Source organism: Cynocephalus volans, chromosome 9 (genome assembly GCF_027409185.1).
Source record: "Cynocephalus volans isolate mCynVol1 chromosome 9, mCynVol1.pri, whole genome shotgun sequence".
In the NCBI taxonomy this organism is placed as follows: Eukaryota; Metazoa; Chordata; class Mammalia; order Dermoptera; family Cynocephalidae; genus Cynocephalus; species Cynocephalus volans.
Window position 1 is genome coordinate 8,091,130 of NC_084468.1, and position 19,733 is coordinate 8,110,862.

General features: G+C 43.7%; 1 pseudogene; it reads right to left on the bottom strand.

Moving 5' to 3' along the window:
- Positions 1 to 14,231: 14,231 nt before the first annotated feature.
- LOC134385665 (septin-11-like) lies at positions 14,232 to 19,486 on the bottom strand (annotated as a pseudogene).
- Between the last annotated feature and the right edge of the window lie 247 nt (positions 19,487 to 19,733).

The following is a 19,733-nucleotide window of genomic DNA, read 5'->3' on the forward strand; positions in this document are numbered from 1 at the left end:
GTGTGCGTGGACGTGGGCCAGGACCCAGCATGGAGATGCAGGCGAGGGCAATTCTGCAACATGGGGAAGTTCTGCAACAACGCTCAGGAAGCGAGCGTCAGCCACAGGCCAGCCTTGAGGCAACACCTCCGCCATGGAAATAGCAGGAGCTGGGCAGAGAAAAGGTCAGTCCAAAGAGCAGTCCTTTTCCCCTGCTCTGCGCTGCAGGACTCTTGACGTCCTTCCTAATAAGGGAGCTGTTAGGCTTCTGGTACTCTGTCTCCCAGGGCTCAGAGAAGCGAATGGACCTCTTCTCCAAAAAAACCACATTATGTGCAGAGTGTTCCTATCAGAGAGAATACGCCAGAGACTTCAAAGTCTCCCTCAGGAGTGGGTAGGGTTGGAAAGGGCATTGAGAATCTAAACTGGCCCCTGCATGAAAATCTCCAGTGGCAAAATGAGCCAGATTAGGAAAAACTGACAATCCTGAGTAATGGAGAACGAGAAGCCTCAGTGTTAGGAAAATCTTTCCCCCAAGTTTTAGCCCACATCGCGCCTCTCCTTGTATCTTGCACTCATGCGTCACAGTCTGCCCTCTTAAGGCACATAGAATTGATGAAAGGGTACCCTAGCGTTTCCTGGAAGTTTCTCTGAAGTTAGAGCTGGCTATAAATCCCAGCTCAGGCAAGAAGGAGCTGTAAGCCTCATCCCTAACCTGTCTCGACCTCAGTTTCTCAAGTAAACTTTAGTGAAAACTAGGATCTTCCTTACAGGAGAGTTGCCAGCATTAAAGAGAAAGCAGGTCAAGACTTTGCACTGTTCCTGGCTGATAGGAAGCGACCAATAACTTACTCGTATTTCTCAGGAACCCAAATTTAGTGAGATACAATGCTTTGTGGAGAGTCTGGAAATTGGATATTTACAGCCAGGAAGAGGGCTGAGTAGGGACAGAAACCATCCCTACAGAAACGCTTAAGATCGAAGTGTGTCCCCCCAAATCTTTTGATGCTGGGAGAGTTCACCCATAAATGTGAGCCACTGCACACTTCCTACACATATGGCTCTGCCCTTCGTGTCTTCTTCCCCATCCTCCAGCTTAGTTTGCCTAAATTCTCTTTTTGCTGTTGTGTGGATCATGTCTGTTATGAGTTGAATTATGTTCCTCAGAAAGATATGTTGAAGTCCTAACCCCCATACCAATGAATGTGACCTTATTTGGAGATAGGATCTTTGTAATCAAGTTAAGATGAGTGAGGTCCTTAGGGTAGGCCTTTACCAGTGTGATTGGTGTCCTTACAAGAAAAGACACAGAAAAGAATGCCATGCGAAGACAACAGACACAGGGAGAAGACAGCATTGAAGACAGAGATTGAAGTTATGCAGCCACAAGCCAAGGGCTATGAGAAACTGGAGACAGCAAGGAAGGATCCTTCCCTCTAGGTTTCAGAGAAAGCATGGCCTGCGGACACCTTGATTTCAGAGTTCTATCCTCCATAACTGTGAGAAAATAATTTTTTGTTTGTTACAGCAGCCCTAAGAAACCAGTACAACTTCCCAGTTATAACTGCCTAAGATGTAAGAGAGAACAGGGAAAAGGTGAACAAAACCAGTCATTGCGTATGAGAGCTGGGAGCTGACTCTCACTCATTTACTTACTCATTCAACCAACATTTCTCGAGTGCCTATTTGGTGCAGGCACAGATGAAGTGCTGAGCATAGAGTGAGGAACAAGATCAGGCTCAGCCCTTAGGGAGCATTCATTTTGTTGGGGGTTGTAGACCACAGTCCTGTAAAGGAATATACAGCTAGTATTATGGAGTGCTAGAGGCCAGGGAGAAAATAAAACTGGGTAGCATGGTGTGGAAGGGAGTGAATGCAAAGCCAGATAAAGGATGATCTGGAAAGCTCACTGGCGGGGACTTTGAAGAGGGGCTCTAAGTCATGGGTAGGAACCAGCCACAAGAAGATGGAAGAGTTTCCAAGAGAGGGGAGAGTGCAGGCAAAGGCCCTGAGGTGGGCTGGAATTGGGCATGCTTGAGGAAGAGAAGGAACGGCAATGTGGATATAGATCACCCGAGACACTTACAGACCGTGTGATCTTAAGTAGTCCTTTACCAAATTCTGCCAATAAAGAATTTGTGGCTCAGAGGAATGCTTCCACGAGCCTTCCAGATCATCCTTTCTCTTGCTTTGCACTCCCTCGCACTCTACAGTACCCAGTCGTATTTTCTCCCTGCCCTTTAGCTCTCCTTAATATTAATTATATTACTTGACTGAAACCCCACCGCCCCTTGGAAAAGGGTCAGGTCTCTAACACCCAGGTCAAGAACTGCGCGCTAGTGTTCAGAGAGACACAGACATGTATATCTCAGACACTTCAAGACTTTATGCATAAATAGAAGACCCAAGGAAGTTGCTTTTCTTATTTTTCTTTTAAAACATTTCAGAAACTTCTGTTAACTTCTTTGAGCCTTAATTTGCTTATCTGAGAAAGAGGTATAAGCACTTCTTCGCCCAGGGTCCCCATGCTCGTATATGACTGCCCTGGTACTCAGACTTAACTCTCCTCGAAGTCCTGGGCTCAGGGAGTGGAGGCCTTGGCGTCGGACTCCGGACCTCATTACTCATCTTTCGCAGCTGTGTGACCTTGGGTAAATTACTGCGGGTTTCTGAGACGCTTTTCTCAAGTGCAGGACGTGCGTAACTGGAGCAACCTTTCCCGGAGAACGTCAGGTGCAGGAGAGTGTCTGAGGCTAGGAGCACGTCCCAGCCACCCTCCCCCGCCCAGCAGCTCTGCCCCCTTCCCCGGGGCTCCGGGGGCGCACATCCAGCTCGCGCAGCGGGCATGCGCTGCCGGTAGATCCTCGGGCGGCGGCCGGGGCGAGCCGCGCGCTGCAGTCCCGCGGGTGGCCTGGGGCGTCGCTCCCGTCCCGACTCGCCGCGTGTAGAGCTCTACCCGGCGCGGGCGGGTCCGGAGCTCACCTGGCCGCCGGCTGCCACCTGGGGCGCCCCTGCCGGCAGCCCTTCCTCCCGCCTGGCATCGGCGGTTCTGCTTTGCTTTCGTCTTGCTTATGCCTCGGGGGTGGGAACGTCGGTGGCTGGACCAGGGACTCCGCTAGTGCTGGGGGCGCCATAGCGAGGGCCCTCGGTGCGCTCTCCTGACCTGGGTTGGCGGAGGATCAGAAGGGTCCCTGATGAGTTCGCAGGCCCCCAGCCGCTCCCGTTTTGTTAAACGTACAAATAAAGGTGCGCCTCCGTGCCTGGGCTGTGAGCTCCACCAGGACACCCGCGACATGGCATAGTGTCTGGTACAGAACAGGCCCGGAGTCCAGGGCCACACTGGTCCGCAGCATCCCTCGCCCAGACCAGGGCCAAGCAAAGAGTGGTGGGGGACAGGGCCGGTCCCCAGATGGGTTCCGAGGGTGTGCGCACAGACAGGGAAAGGGAGGGTTTAGAAACTTGCATCGTAATCTGACACGGCTGCAGCGCCTGAGCGCGGGGTCCCCGGAACAGGGGAGGGGAATTACGGACAGGTGCGGTCAAACTCGGGGGGTGTTCGCTGTGGCCGGGACTGCTCAGGCGTGTGCAGGTTCAAAAAGGGAGGGGGGCAGGAGATTGGTCCCTCAGCATAGGCAGGTCTAGGCTGCTGCTGCGGTAGCCCCCGGCCCCCTCGCTCTGCTTCCATTCGCCTCTAGTCCACACAGCAACATCCAGGGTGGTCTTCCCACAGAGCAAGCGGCATCGGGTCACAACTGCTTCAGAGTCCTTGCAAGACCCTCCAGTCCTCCACGACGGGCGCCCTGCCCGCTTCCGAGGTCCTCTCTGACCCTCTCCCCTTAAGCCCTGCACTCTGGCCGCGCTCGCTCCCCGCTGCCCCTGATGCACCAGGCTTCTTCCTCGGTGGAAAGAACCGCGCACCTGTTGGGCGTCTCTCATCCTTCTCTCAACTCAAAAATCACCTTCTCAGAGGCCTTTCCGACCATTTCATCTCATGTGGCTGTCACGTCCCCTCCCTCTGTCACATCCCTGTATTTTGTGTTCTTCACGATCAACTGAAATTGTTATTGGTTTGCTTCAGTCTTTTTATTCTCCCCCTCTAAGAAATAAGCTAATGTCTGTCTTGCTCATCCTTACTTATGTTCCCAGTGCCTAAGGCAGAGGGCCTGGCATTTAACAGGCAGCCGTGATAGTTGAGTTACCGTTCGTTAATTCAGGAAAAGACTGCTTTGAGTCAGCAGAGCATGAGAGCAGGCTTGGAATCTCCAGGTCTGAATATTAACACTTAACTGTTCATCCACTCTCTCATCTCTAAATTGTCTCATCTGAGAAAATTGTGGGGATAATGAGTATCTGCTTCATAAGGTTGCTGTGAGGATGAGATGAGTTAACTTTTGTAGAAGGCTTAAGACAATGCTCATATTGGCAGCCGTATGTGATTTAGCTATTGCATCAGTAAGCGTGAGCTGGGTTACACGGCAGTAATAACCCCAAATCCCAGTGGCTTAAAAAAGACAAAGGTTTATTTTCACTAACATTATGCGTCCATTGTAGGTTGGTTGAGCGCCCAGCTCCTTCATATCTGATAGAGTTTGGATGTAATTGTCCTCCCAAAACTCATGTAGAAATCTGATCCCCAGGGGGCTGCTTGGGTCATGGGGGCGGATCCCTCATGAATCGATTAATGCTCTCCCTGGCGGGTGGGGGTAGTGAGTTCTTGCTTTTGTTCCCTTGTGAGCTGTCTGTGTAAAAGAGCCTGGCACCTCCCCTTTCTCTCTCTCTCTCTTGCTTCCTCTCAGCCGGCCGTATGATCTGCTTGTACTCTCCGGCTGCCTGCCGCTTTCCACCATGAGTAGAAGCAGCCTGAGGCCTGTGCCACATGCAGCTTTCCCAGAATCGTGAGCCAAATAAACCTCTGTTCTTTACAAATTACACAGTCTCTTTTCTGTGGTAGCAACACAAAAATGGACAATACGATATCTTTAGTCCAGAAACAGGTTGACAAAGCAACCACCAGCCGATGCATTGCCAGTTGCCAAGGCATAGGGAAGAAGAGCTTGGCTTAATTGGGGATTATCTCTTAACACTTGCAACTGGAAGTGGTGAGTAACCTCCACTCATATTTAATTGGCCAAAGCAAGCCACATGGCCACACTTAACTACAAGGGACAGAGGAATACCACCCCACCATGTGTCTTGGAGAACTGAAAGTACATTTTAGGCAGGCAATAACATTTATTGGTATTATTATTGTATTCATTCTATGTCATTCATTCTGTATTATTATTGGTATTTATTATAGTTATAGTAGTCTCTCTACTAGTACAGAAGAGAGCCAACTCTGTGTGGGCTGAGCTCACATAGACATTCAGCATATGTTTTATTTTTTGTTTGCTTTTTTTGGCTCTGAGATATAACCCAAAACTTTTGTTGTATGTCTAAGGAATGTGTTGGTGACAGGTCTCCTAGGTTCACATGTTCTCTCTTCACAGAATCTGCATGGTACTAGATAGTACTAGGCGGTAAGATCCATGACAGCAAAGGTCATACTTATTTTGCTCACCTTTTGTATACTGAGCTCCTAGGACAGTGGCTGGCACAATATTTATTGAATCAATGGCTATTTAGTATGTATGAGGGTGTTTCAAAAAGTTCGTGGAAAAATGAAATGAAAAGATAATATGAATTTTTTCATAAACTTTTTGAAGACCCCCTCATATATCTTTTGTTGCTAGTATAGGGAGGATGGTCTCAAGAATTCATCTTTCCAGTTTATCTGGGAACCCTGTAAAGAAAAATTGGAGCCATCCATTTATTTAGTGCACAAGTTAAGCAGGATGGGAACATTGTTATTTCAACAACTGGCACTAGAATTCCTCTTTGGGAGAAATCATCTTTATTAAGGAAAATAATCCAGACCTTGTCTTGGAGACCTCACTTTTTATGCCTAAAGCATAGAGTTAAATCCTAATGTGAAACAGCTTAGTTCCCAGGAATTTGAGGTTCAGAAGACTGGAGAGAAAAGTAGAGAGAAGAGAGAGGAGGTGGAGCCTGGAAAATGCACCCTGAGGTGAAAGGTGTTCTGTGATAAATTTCCAGGGAAAGCGTTATATAATAATTATTTATTATTTATTTTTATTTTTTACTGTTGTCCTGACTCTTTAGGAAAAGTCTGTGGTTCTTTGAATGCTGCCAAGTTTTCTCCAGTTTCTGTCCTTCCCTTCTATTTTAATAGAACTCCACTTTTAGCTAGGTACGCAGACACCGTGCCACTTTAGGTATACTTTAGGCACTTAGGAATACTCTGTAAAACATTGCTAGGCAACTCACCCACACTTACAATCACTTTAAGTTTACAGTGATAGCAGAGTCTGATAGTTGTTCCTCCAAATCTGTTTCTCCTTTGTTCCCATTAGAGATAACCTTTCCCCAATTTCCTGCTGGACACATAGCTGCTCAGAGAGAGATACTGAATATCCCAGTGTCACTTGTAGCTAGATGTGATCATGTAATGAAGTTCAGGTCAATGGGAAATAAGTAGATCTAGAGTACATGTTTACAACAGCCAGCGGTGTCCTTAAAGGAAAGGGCGTGCAGTTCTTTGCCCCCTGCACATTCTGCTGGCCTGAGTGAAGGGACTGAGAGGCAGTAGCTTGAGCCGGAACAGTATCAATGGACCGTGAAGTGAATGGCACTTGCTGAGGATAGTGGAGCGACAAGGGTAGAAGGATCCTGGGCTGCTGATAATCACGGAGTTGCCATGCCTGCCATGCTCTGCTTACACCTGGCTTAATTTACTTCAGAGGAAAATAAACGGCTATTTTGTACTGCTTGTCATTCACAGCAGAACCTAATATGGACTGATTCAGTGTTGTCTGAGAAAGGAGAGGATGGGAAAGGGCAAAGCTTGAGCTAACGTAATATACGGTGATCTGCGAATCCAACTGATCCAGCAGAAGCAACAACTTAGAAGAAATGGAATTAATCTTTCTCTCCCCACCCAGCCCCTTCAAAACTTCCCAGAAACAGAGGGCCATTGCATCTCCTACTACAAGTGGATTGCTCTCACTGTTTTTATTTAAATCTCATAATAAAGGGTCACATATCTTCTTTTCTTGTTCCCTTTAAAATAGCTTTAAGAGTTCTGCATGCATGTCATGGTTCGTGATTTTCAGGTGAGCCTCTTTGGAAGGCACACAGCTGGTGTTATTCATCGAGCTGACATCACTCCCCAGCATGGCAGTGATCAGTATGAAGTTTTGAACCACTTTTTCATAATTATGTATTATTTAATGATAGACTTTGGATATGTTGTCCGCCCTCAAAGCTCATGTTAAAATCTGATCCCCAACTTGGCAGTGTTGGGAACAGTTTGGGTCATGGGGGCAGATACCTTATGAATAGATTAATACTCAGGGGTAGGTAGTGAGTGAGTTCTCACTCAGTTAGTTCCCATGACAGCTGGTTGTTTAAAGGACCCTACTACCCCCTCCATCTCTGTCCCTTGCTTCTTCTCACCATGTGATCTTGCACCCACCGCTGCCTGCCGTCTTTCCATTAGTAGAAGCAGCCTGAGGCCTGTGCCAGATGCAACTATTTCAGAATTGTGAGCCAAATAAACCTCTGTTCTTTATAAATTACTCAGTCTCAGATATTCTGTTACAGCAACACAAAAATGGACTAACACAAGAAATTGGTACCAGAGAAATGGGGTGTCGCGTCTAACAAATACTTGAAAATGTGGAAGCACCTTTGGAACTGGATGTTGAGGAGAGGCTGGAAGAATTTGGAGGAACAGGCTAGAAAAAGCCTAGATGCTGGTGAAAGTTTGGAAGACAAGAAAGCCAGAGAAAGTTTGGAATGTTTTAGAAATTGGTCAAGAAGTGGCAACCAAAATGCTATAGAAATATGGACTGTGAAGAATATTCTAAGGAGGTCTCAGATGTAAATGAGAAGGGACTTATTGGAAACTGGGGCAAAGATCATCCTTGCTGTGAACTGGCAAGGATCTTGAATGCATTCTATTCATGTCACAAAGTTTTATGGAATGTGGAATTTCAAGGTGCTGACCCAGGGTATTTGGTGGGAGAAATTTCTAAGCAGCAAAGCATCAAGGAAACTGCATGGCTACTTGTAATAGCCTACTCTGAGTTATTGTGGCAAAGGCATGATGCAAAGCCAGAATTTTTTTTTTTTTTGGTCCTTTTTTTATGATCACGCTCAGCCAGTAAGCGAACCGGCCATCCCTATATAGGATCCGAACCCGCGGCGGGAGCGCTCCTGCGCTCCCAGCACCGCACTCTCCCGAGTGCGCCACGGGGTCGGCCCCAAAGCCAGAATTTAAAAGGGAAGCCAATTGTAAGAAAGATTTCAAAAATTTTCAGCTTGTCCACATGGTAGAGTCATAGAGAGCATTTTCAGAAGAAAAATGCAATGGTACTAAGAAGATTAGTACAAAAGAAAGGGATTATCAAGAGAAGTGGGGAAAGGCCCTGAAGACATTGCAGAAGACTCTGGGGCCAAGCCTTCCATTATAGGCCCAGAGGCCTAGGGAAACAGAATGGTCTTGGGGAACAGGTCTGAGGCACCCTCCAAGGGCTCACTCTCCAGGGACACCTTGGATGCTGCTCCCCACACCAGCACCCAGGCTGCTTTGGTTGCTTCATCTGTGGTTAAATTGGGCCCAGATGTGGCTGGTCCCGCAGCTTTGGAAGATATAAGTGGGAAGACTTGGTGGTGTCTATGTGGTGTTCGGTTTGCAGGCTCACAGAATGCCAGAGCTGTGCGGCTTGGGAGTCTCCACCGCAATTTCAAAGGATGTATGGGACAGCCTGAGGCCCAGGAAGAGATCTGTCACAGGGATGGATTCACCATATAGAGTGTTAGCTAGAGCAATGCACCAAGCAGAAACATGGGCTTGGAGTTGAAGCAGAGAAACCTCATTAACACCATGCCTATTGGACCTGTAAGAGCAGGACTGCCATGGAGACTCCAAAACTGTAGAGTGACCAGCATGCAACGCAAGCCTGAGAGAGCTAAAGCATCTCCTGAGACCAAGAAAGCCATACGAGTGGAGCTGACTGAGGACTTGGGGACCCAACCCCTGCACCAGCATGCAGAGGACGTCGAACACGGAGGCAAGGTACATGATTCACCAGCTGTAAGATTTGATGCTTGCCCTGCTGTGTTTCAGACTTGTTTGGGACCTGTTACCCCTTTCTTTTGGCCTATTTCTCCCTTTTTGAATGGGAATATGTGCCCTATGTTTGTCCTACCATTGCACCTTGGAAGTGGATAGCTTGTTTTGACTTCACTGATGGGATTTTGAACTTTGGACTTTTGAGTTGAAACAAGTTAAGACTTTGGGGATGAAATGAATGTATGTGAAAAGGACATGTTTTGGGGGGACAGAGACAGAACACCTTGTGTTGAATGTCCCCCAGAAACTTAATTCCCACTGTAACTGTTGAGGGTGGGAAATCCTATTATGGTAATTGAAAGGTAGGGCCTTGAATAGTTGATTAGATTGTAGGATCGTGCGTAGTGAATGGATTAAAAACAGTGGTCAGGTGTGTGGTTCTGAGGGCTTTAAAAAAAGAGCACATGAGAGGTTCATCTCTCTCTGCTTCACCATTTTCTGCCATGTGATGCTCCTACATTGCTGTAAAGTCACCACCAAGACCCTCACCAGATACATTCGCTGGCCTTTGGACTTCCCAACCTCCAAAACTGTAAGCAATAAATTTCGTGTTTTTACAAGTTATCCAGTTCCATGTATTTTGTTACAAGCAACAGAAACGGACTAATACATTTAATAGGTACCCATAGTGACTAATAGACAAAACAAAAAGGCGAAGAGATTTTTCATGTTGAGATGCAAGAAAATGTGAGTGAAAAAATTATAATTTTCCATCACTTTCAAGCCTCGAGATGAGCTTTTTCTGGTTACCTGAATTGCAGGAATATGATCCAAATTCATAAGTGGTATATCAAGTTTCCTTGACTAATTAAAAAATAATAAAAAGAAAAAAAATCATATCCAATACTATAATTTTATCCAATTTGGTTTTCCATTTATTGGCAACAAAGGGATGAGTTATTTGTGTGGAAGCCACTTGCAAATACCAGCCTGAAACTCTTTATCTTATCATTTAGAAAGGAAATCATGAAAATTATAGACAAGAAACCAGTTAAGTGGAAAAGTACTAGAGTTTAAAATATCCAGTCATAAAAACAATGTATTTTTAGTGAGGCATAGTGTACTTTGCATTTTGATCTATAGTTTTACAAATTTTATTCTCAAACCAAAACATAATATCTGTTTTCTTAAACATGATGAATTATTTTATTTTTTAATAGGAGACATTCATGTTCACATCTTTCATGCTTAAAATACTGATAAATGATGATAGATATTTTTTCAATGCCATGCATGCATGTGGTTAAGAAGACACATGGGATAGAAAAACAAAGGTGCATCAGTCCATGACTCCATCGCTTCCCAACTGTTTATTCATTCGGTGAATCTTGATTGAGGATTGCTTTGTGCCAGGCAGAATTTATTCGAGGTGCTTTTAATTGGCTCCACTTTTAACTCTTCAAGCTATCTCATAGGACGATTGGTTCCATATGGCTAAATAATATGTATATAAAGTTCTTTTTCTGATGCATCAGTTTTAGAAATTCTCTAGGAATTGCTTCTTTTATACGAATTGTCTCTTTCCCTCCGTGGGATTACCATATACAGTTGTTTCTCCCTTTGTTCTTTTGGTTGTCTTTGCAGGTTGAAACAATACATAAATACTTAAATTTCTTTTTCCCATCATAGAGATAGCATCTTTTCTCCTAGTTTTGTAAGATAAAGATAACAACCGCAGCCCTCCAGCCCCCCACGGTGCCTTTCCATCAGTCCTCTCCCCTTCCATCTCTTGCCTGTATTCTCTACTTCTGCATTTTCAAAGCTGAACATTTACATCCTGTTCTGTAGCCGTGACTAAACCATTTCCCCCTTTCCTTTATGTGCATTATAAAAGTGGAACATCAAAATATTTACATTATCGTGATTATATACTTATGAAAATATTTTATGTTTGAGTTTCTGAAGTTCAAGTTTCTATTTGCTGGGTTTTTCAAAAATTTTTCATTACTGAAAAAAATCATATCTTCAGGCTTTTCCAACCAATCTACTCAATGGGGTGTCCTAAAAAGTTCCCCTTGCCCTCTCCCAACTTCCACATTGCCTCCCTGACACTCTTCTTCCTCCAGCTCTCGTCTGCTCCAGTATCTACACCTGCTCCCCAGAGTCATCCTGTGCTTTTCCTTCACTCCTCTCTTCTGTCTTCTGTTAAAACCCAGTTTTCTGTTTCTTGCTTGTGCGTTTACTTACTTGTTTTCCTAGGGAATATCTCAAGAACTTACTAAGAGTCACATTGGAGGTAAGTTTTCTGAGGCCTTGTAGGTCTGAAAATATTTGGACCAATATTTTTTCATTCCTTGCTCTAGGCTGATGGGTTATTCTGGGTTGAAAGAATATTTTCCTAAACCTTTGGATGCAGAGTTCTGTTGTCTTCTTGGCTCAGTGTGAGAGCTCTAATGCTTGCTTCCCTTTCTTTTAAAAGTAAACTGCTCCCCACTTTGTGTCTCTGGAACTTTTAGATTTCTCTTTTTATCATTAATTATGCTGTGTCTAGATGTGCAGATATATAAATACACACACATGCATATACACATATAATATATAAATTGTTCTGTGTAATTAATATAGCCTTTCAATCTAGAGACTCATGCCCTCCAATTCTGGGATTTTTTTTTTAATTCATATTTTTATTCACTATCTGTTTCTATCATCATCATCATCATCATCATCATCATCATCATCATCACTATATTATTATTCAGAGAGTGAAACTTCTGGATTGATTTTCTGTGTTGCTCAATCTCTCATGTTTTCTACCTCTTTTATCTTTCTATATACTTTCTGGAAAGTTTTGTTGGCTTTATCTTCCAAGATATATATAATTTCTATGACTCTATTTCACTGTCTTCTGGTCGTCCCTTTGGTATAGAATCTTAAATTTTATGAATGCGACGTATTCTGTAATCTCTCAGAGGATGCTACTTAGAATTTTTTAAAAAGAGTTTCTTTCTCTCATCTGGGGTCATTCGTTGTCTTAAATGGGAGGGGACAAAGGCTATGTGATGTGCGCCATGAGCCAAGGAATGCCAGCCACCTTTGGATGCTGGAAGGCACGAGGGATGGATTTTCCCCTGGAGTCTCCAGAGGGATCCAGTCCTGCTGACACCTTAATTTTAGCTCATTTTGGACTTCTAGCCTCCAGAATTGTAACATAATAATTACCAGGTTTGTGGTAATTTGTTACAACAATCACAGACATCTAATGCAATTGGCTTTTCAATAGGAGACTTAACTAAAGACAGGGCCGACCTCAGCAGTGTCTGGCATGTGCTGTCATTCAAGTCCCTGCACTTAGAAGGGCCCCATGCCTGGTTCAATGCTCTGCTGTCACTGTCCTGACATGATTAATAATGTTTTGTACAAGGAACGCCACATATTCATTCTGCATGGGGTCCTATAACTTACATAACCAGTCCTGACTGAAGATATAATATATTTTGGGCATAGCTTTCTCTTTCCTATATTTTTCTGTCATTAAGATTTTCTATATCAATAGGGAATCTTTTAAAAAATATCTAGGGGACCACACAACTGAGGAAATTAGTTTGCTTAGCTTCTGACATTGAACATGGACTCTGCCTTTATAAGGAGAATTGTTGGAAGCTGAAAAACTGCTGTCTTTAGAGCAGGGCTGCCACATTGCACAAGACCAGTGGACACTACTTATAGGAATGAGATGTACACAATGGCAGCAGAGCCGGGACTAAATTCTAGCTTTATTATGCATTTGCTTCAGGACCTAGACCAAGGTGGCCCCTCTGGATTCTTGTGTCCGCATCTCTAGAATGTGAAATAATCAGCTGTTTTGCAAAGCCTTTGCATCAGCTGGAATGGATGGTTTCACTTCCAATGAATAAAAACCTCCGAATTGGTTTAACCACTATATATGATCTCATCTGTCATAAAGTCTGGTGAAAGAGGGACCCTGGGATTGGTTAATGAGAGACTTTACACCACCATCAGGGTACACAGTTCTTGCTTGCTGCCATCTGTAGTACCAGGAGCCAAACCATCTCCTGCAGACAGCATGAAGATCAAAGGAAAAAAGCCTGACTCTTCCATGTTAGTGCTCCTAGCAGTGAGGAAAAACTCTCTAGAAGCTTCCTGGAAGATTTCTCCTGCTGTCTTGTTGCATGGAGTGGCGTCCCATGTTTGGGGTTTAATCAGGCCAGAGCTGGTGTCATTTGCTGGTGAACTGTGCAGTCACTCAGGTCCCCATGCTTTGAAGGACTTTGCACTTGGTTTAATGCGCTGCTGTTACCATCTTGAAATTCCTAACACCTTTTGAACAAGGGGCCCCCGTTTTTTTTTTGCATTGGACCCTGCAAATTCTGGAACTAGTCCTCATTAGGACCAACCTCCACTTTTTTTCTTTTTTATGGCTATTCAGGTTTTTAGTCCAGCGCTGAGATGGTGAGAAGTTTTTGTCAGACATCCAGACAGCATTTGACCCCAGTTTTCTCATTCCAAAGCCACATACAAATGACAGGCATGCTTCTTGCTGCCATTCTGAACAGACATTGTATGAGTATGTTTTCTGTCACATATAACAGAATACCTTAAAATGGGTAACTTATAAAGAAAATTAAATTTATTTCTTACAGTTTTGGAGGCTAGGAAGTCTGAGGTCGAGGGAGTACATCTGGTGAGGGCCTTCTTCTTGGAAGGGACTCTTTATAGAGGCCCCGGCGACACAGCATATCACATGGCAAGAGCTGAGCAAGAGTGTGTTCATGTGCTCTCCTTATAGAGCCACCAGTCCACACCCATGATATAATCCATGAATCCATTAACCCATTAATCCATGAATGGATTCATCCATTTAAGAGGGCATAGTGCTCATGATCTAATCACCTTTTAAAGCTCCACCTTTCAAATACCATATTGAGGATTAGGTTTCAACATGAGCTTTGGAGGGGACAAGCATTCAACCCATAGCAGGGTTAAAAGGCAGATCATGTATTTTTCAGAAACAAAGTCCAGCTGCACAGACTTTTGGTGTAATCTCCTTGTTCTATCATTTACCACCACTCAACAACATTCAGCAAAATGAGTTGAGTTACTGGTGTCTGGGGAAGGGTAAAAAAATATAAAACACAAGGACACGGATAGCAGAGATAATATTACTGCAAAAGCAGGTGAAGGCAGGAACACCCTGTCTTGCTGGCTGTGTGAAGCTTGCCTTTTTCTTATGCTTGTTTTTCTTGGTTTGCTGGGCCCAGATTGCTGGTCCTGGGATTGTGGTACTGGAGCTGCTGCTTTTGTCTTTTGGAAATTTTTCATCTCCTCCTCCAGCTGCTGCTGCTTGTCTTCCATCTCTTCTTCTCTTCGTGATGTGTCCACTTTAGGAGGTCGGACACACGAAGCTCTTTTTCTGTCCCTTAAGTCCAGACTCTTCCTCCTTCACTTTCAGAATGAACATTGTCTCATTTCTTCTTTCCTCCGTGGTTCTCCCAGGAATTTGTCCCTTCTTGCTTCTTGCATCTCCTGAAGACCAAAGGGCTGGCTTGTGAGGGTCGATGTCCTTGCAGCCCATCTCCTTGAGCTCACAGAACTGATAAAATTCAAAGCAGTGGTGTGAGTCTGTCCTTGCAGGTCCTCCATGTTCACCTGGATCAGCATCTTCTGAAGTCTGACAGAACCACAGTGGTTTTTATTCTCAACTTGTTCCACACCCGAGAGGGACTGGCTGGCTTTCTCACTCTGTTGCCGATCTTCACCTGTTCAGGGCTGCTGACTACTGCAAATGGGAGCTGGATGCCTGTGGTTGCATTAATCGCTGCCACTGCTCTTCATCTGTGGGGAATGGATATATCTGTATCCCATTGCTGACTAGTTCACTCATGATCTTACTCTTGAATCTGTACAATTTGTTCATGGCAATGGTATCAGCTTTCGCAATTATTGGAATAATGTTCACCTTACTGTGACCAGGTCCAGGACTTCAGTGAATGTGTGGTAGGTGCACTAAAGTAGATGCATGGATCCTCTTGTTATGCTAGTTGAAGAAAGAACGTTTAATCTTCAGTTCCTCTTGCAGGTAGTCTTCAAATTGGGCATCGATATATTCCACTATTGACTTGTAGTTGTCATCTTTACTTATCTGGTCTCCGAATTCCATGGTGTCCACGATGGTTAACTTCAACTGTACATTGTTTTCCTGAAGCTCAAACTTTTGGCTTTTAACTGGATACATGTGTATTGTGGGAGCCCCAAATCTGAAAGAGCACTTGCATAGTGTTTGCCTATTCCAAAGAACTCACCTGGACAAATAGGTAGAGACATTGATTTATTAGACTTATGGGAGGTGCCATCAATCAGCTAGAAATCTGTGCCACCATGGGGTACATACAACAGTTATATAGTGAACAGATCAAAGTAGAGGTGTAAATCATTCGCATGCTTATGCACAGACTCTCACCCAATTCATATTGTTTGGGAGATCTGGCTGAGTAGGTAAGTTAATCCACTCGCTACTTTCCTGGCACCAGAGTAGTTTAACACCAGTGTGCTAACTTACGAAGGGTCCCTACTCCCTCCAGTCTTCTGTTTGTCTTAAAGGGGACATTTGTCTTAAAGGAGACATGCCTTTCCGTGGGTAATTACCTTGGCCAGGGGTAGTTTCCCAAGGGGGAGGTGGTATAGGTCTATGTCCAGCTTTTACCCTACAGCATGATTCATTGTTGAGTAGCTGAGTCACTTTCAAATATGGTGTTGAAGGAAGGGTCCATGAATGTGGACTTGCCAACGCCTGTCCCACCAACACACAGGGTATTGAAACAGAATCCTTGAGAAGTAGACTTGTTGAGCAGCTCATCAGGGAGACTGTCAAATCTAACATGCCAGAAAGTGACAGGATTCAAAGTGCTTCATTAGATGGTTTCCCCACAGACATGGCTATTGTGGCTGTGGCTGTGCCTGCACCTGGATGCCCTCCACCAGCCCTGGCATCTGTTAACACCTAGCTTGCCCCCCCCCCTGCTCATGCTGACCTCGCTTTGCAGCCAGCACCATCTGCTACCCCCACACCACTGGTCCTCCCTGTTTTATTAGAGTATATGGCCACCCACCTGGAAGGGACCATTTGCTTCACCAGGAAGGCAGGACCTACCCTTTGAAACGGAGGATGGAGCCGCCCTTTGAAGAACATGAGGAAGGGTGGATACCTGATTACCAAGACAACAATTTTTCTATAACTGTTATGAGAATGGGACATGGTTGGCTTCATTGCAAGTTAGGTGACTAAGAGCTGACTTTTCAAGGAGATGCCCTGCTACAGCAATGTTGGGTAATTTAAAGGACTCACAAGACCCCACAGGATATGCTCACGTACAGCTTTAGTAGGAGAAAGAAAGCTCAGGGAGGTTGGAAACTTACAGAAACAGCTCCAAGAGCACCTCCTCAATTGCACAGGATTTGCTTCACCTTCAGATTGTGGACCAACAAAATCTGCATTAGATACCTTGGGCTCAGGGTCAGTAAAATTTCCCTTAAATATTTCCCCCAGGAGCCTAGGAGACCTAGCTGCAGGGAGGCAGTATTACCAAAGACAAACCTTTCTCAGTTGTTCACGCTGGGCCATGAGCAGGAGCCATAATCACAAGATCTGAGCCAGGAATAATAAAATCTACCTCACAGGTATCTTGTGAAGAGCAAATAAGATGACCCTGCATGTTACTTATTGATTAAATAAGATGATTAAGCTGTGGATACATAATGGGTCCTCAATATGCGTGATTTTAATTTATTAGTAAAGATGAAAATACTTATTTTTCTACATATAAACTTCAATCTTAGCTATTATTTTAAATCTGATTATTTTTGTTACAGGGAATTTGGATAATGTTTTTTAACTTCAGTTTCAAACTGAAGTTGAGGGTCTCCAAATCTTAGTGATTACTCTTTCGAATGCTAGGTATGTTGCCAAAAGACAGCAAAAAATGAGCTAACATTTTAAGGTTTGGGTTTTGTTTTATTATTTGAAGGGAAGATATAGTGGGAATTTGAGTTGTGTATATGTTTGGAAAGGGACTGAAGAAAGAAAAAATGCTGATTGTTCGCAAATATCATGAGAAATTGCAGAGAGGTATGAACTGTTAGTAAATTGAGTTTTCTAGATAACATTTTAGAAGGATGTATTATAAGGCTTGGTACCAGAGAATGCTGTACTTTTTTCTTTTTTTATAACCAATTAGATAATGTCTCCATTTTCCCATGTTACCTTCTAATCATGTCCACATACGTATTTAATTTTACACGTTTGCTGTTATATTAGCAGAATCTTCTAGTTTTCCCTTTCTCTTACACAGTGCCAGGGTATGTTTCATGTGGCACGGTCTTCCCCTCTCTGGTCTATCTCAGAACTGACTCTCTTTTTCAAGCATGTTCCTATACCACCACTAACAATCTAATGTATTCTTATGTGATTCTAGTATAAAAAACTGGCAAATACATGTTTATGAGATGTACATATATTTACAAACATAGGCTTATTCTATATGTATTTTTCTGTAAGGTGCTTTTATCACTTAACCTAGTATAACATAGATCCCAATAGGAAAACAGATACAACACTAAAGCCTTCCTTTAAGTAGTTGCACAGTATTTCACCACATGGATATGCTCCACTTAATTTAACCAACCTTTTATTAATGAATTTTAATGTTTTTTATCACTTGGCATGTAATGCTTCAATAAACACTCTTTACCTATTTACTTCCTACTTCTGTAAATATGCTTTTAATTCTATAGAATTTAATTTTACAGGACAAATTTCCAGAACTAGAATTGGTGAGCAAATGTATACAAAGAATATTTTAAATTTTAATTGAGTTTGCCAGATTAATGTCCAAAAAGTTGCAGTAATTAATACTCATTGTTACGAAAAATTTACAGAAGCTATTGCCTTGCCCTCCCCACACCCTCCAGCTAGAACTGGGTGGAACGTTCTTCTGAACTTTTTGCCACCTGTTGAGTGAAAAACACGTTAAATCATTGTTACTTTAATTGGCATTTCTCTGATAATTGTGAAGTTGAGCTTCTTTCATGTGTCTATGGGCATCAGGATTTCCTCTTCTGTAAAATGGCTATTTTTATCCTTTGACTGTTTTTTCAATAGGGCTATTTGTCCTTACATCATCAATTTGGGGGAGTTATTTATGATATGTATGATATATCTGACTGTGCTTATTGCCTCTTTTGTCAAAATTTAAATATTTACATGGTCAAATATTTTCTTCACTTCCCTTTGTTTTTTTGAGTTTCCTGTCTTGCTTAAGAAACCCCCCAACACACACACCTCTTCCACAAATGCTAGAGGCATATGAACCTTTTCCTAGATTTTCTTCTACATTGTTATTGTTATATTTTTATTTTTAAATATTTAATTGTTATAGGAATTATTTTTATATAGGTAAATGGAAAGCTCTATTACCCCACCCCCCAATAGCCAATTGTCCCAGAAATGTTTATTTAACGAAACCATCCTTTTCCCACTGACATGTAAAATCGACTTTATCACATCTTGAGCTTCCTGGTTGTGAACTCTCCAGCATTTTTCAGTTGCAGGGGAGTTGTTTTTTTAAAAAGTCTGCTATGGCAAGATTGGCCCCCATTTTACCCCCCCACTATTTTTTTTCACCACTGTTTTCTTGGGTATTCTTTGAAATTTATTCTCCATATGAAACATGTTTTTTTTTTTTTTCCTTTTATGCTAATGCTAAGGGGTACAGAATTGGGCTCATTTGATCAGGCATGTTTTTGCACAATTATTGCACAATTACAGGTGCAATAATCTCTTTATCATCATGGCAGCCAGCACTCTGAACACTCCTAGGATGCACCCACCAGGGAGCGGCTGAGGTTGTGCAGGCCACGCTTGGCACAGGGAGCCAAGCAAAGGGTACTGCTGGGATGGGATGGGGGTGACACTGGGGTGAAAACCAGCCTGTGTAAGCCCCTCCAAGAGTTGCATTTCTCTAGAGGATCCTCTCCGAAGGGTGCCTCCTAATTCACATTAAAGTGCTGTGTCAGTGGTAGCAGTCCCAGCGCAGAACTCTTGAAGTCTGGCCTGGAGAGCCCTTTCTTGTCTTTAAGCTGTATGCCTGATGTGCCCTGACCCCAACCCTTTAATCCCTCAGCAAACCTCTGCTTAAGCACCTGGGCTGGCTCTGGACTCACCCTCTCGGGATTGAATCCAAACTCCATCCTTATTAATGTCTTTCGTAGCTCCTCTTTCTGGATTTCCTCACCTTCGGAATAGATGGCCACTTCTCCCCTCCACTGCCGCGTCCTGGCCTGAGACAGCAGCATCATTTGCTTGGGTGATTTCAATAATCTCCTAATTGCTTTCCTTACTTCCACCAAGAGCAATCTTTTTAAAACCTGCATCTCTCCAGGGGCCTCCCATCCCACTCAAAGTCAAAGTCAGAGTCTTTAAAGTGGCTACAAAGCTCTACATGATCCAGCTCTTGTCGCTTCTCTGATCTCACTCCTATTTCTGTCTCTCTCAGCCATTCATTCATTCAACAAAAATTTATTGAATGCTTACTATGTGCCAGGC